The following is a 963-nucleotide window of genomic DNA, read 5'->3' as shown; positions in this document are numbered from 1 at the left end:
CCTCTTTGATGTGGTACCTGGTGCCAGGCAGGGCGTCCCCCGTAGGGCCAGGCAGCTGAACTGCCTTTCGAGATCCACCTCCAAGGCTTAACCTGCCAGCATGATCCCGCTGCCGCCGAGGGAGCTGGTGCGTGTGGGAGGCTCCCAGTCCCTCTCCTGAGCAGGGAAGGGCATGCAGCCAGTGCGAGAGGAGCCAGAGCCAGGGGAGGTGCTGGGGTGTGTTTGGTTGGGGGAACGTCCGCTCCTGCCCCAGATGGACTCCTCCCTCCTCACTAGCTAGCGGGCTGGGGATGACGGGACCATACAGTGAGTCACAGATTTCTCAGAGGGAGGCTGGGACCGGGGAGGGCTGAGGGCTGAGGTGGTGACCCTGGGGGATGCCCATGACTCAGCACGGGGCAAGGGGGCACCTCTGCTTCGCAGCCCTCCCCATCCAGGCAGACAGGTACCGGGCTTTGTGGACAGACAGACAGACACTGGGCTGGGGATAACTGCCTCCTTGCCTTCCATCTGTCGCTTCCCCAGGGCTGTTCTCCCCAAAGTTCTCACAGAGGCCAGAGTTGCTACAGCAACGAGCTGCTTTTATGCTGCCCCCACCCCCTCACCCCGGCCCAGGCGACAACTACCCCTTCCTGAAGGAAAGTCCAGCCTCCTTGGAAGAAGACAGGAGCCATGCTGACCGCTGCCCGGCAGAGCGGAAGGCACAGAAAGCATGCCGGGGGGAGGGGGGTGTCAAGCACCTGGCATGTGGCCAGCCAGTCCACACATAACTGGCCGCTCGACCTTGAGTCCTCCCTGAGCCTCAGTCCTCCCAGCAAAGGGACCCATCTCAATGCTCCCCAAGCACATACAGTTTCAACGTTCTGAGACTCAAGTTGGGATTCTGAGACCCCAGGGTCTTCTGGAAATGGCCTCCTTTAGTCTATCTGCAGGGCCAAAGGGGAACCTGAGGCCCAGGTGAAG

General features: G+C 61.8%; 1 protein-coding gene across 1 annotated transcript in view; it reads right to left on the bottom strand.

Moving 5' to 3' along the window:
- ADGRG1 (adhesion G protein-coupled receptor G1) overlaps nucleotides 1–439 on the bottom strand; it is a 30,496-nt gene extending 30,057 nt beyond the window's left edge. Inside the window, exon 1 of the mRNA XM_039880977.1 lies at nucleotides 18–439. The gene's annotated coding sequence lies outside the window, so the exon portion shown is untranslated. The remainder of the gene's footprint in view (nucleotides 1–17) is intronic.
- Nucleotides 440–963: the final 524 nt, after the last annotated feature.

The sequence above is a fragment of the Pteropus medius genome, unplaced genomic scaffold, assembly GCF_902729225.1.
Source record: "Pteropus medius unplaced genomic scaffold, Ma_sr-lr_union100, whole genome shotgun sequence".
NCBI classification, from domain to species: Eukaryota; Metazoa; Chordata; class Mammalia; order Chiroptera; family Pteropodidae; genus Pteropus; species Pteropus medius.
The sequence above is the reverse complement of the archived record's forward strand: the minus strand, read 5'-3'. Positions and strand labels throughout refer to the sequence as shown.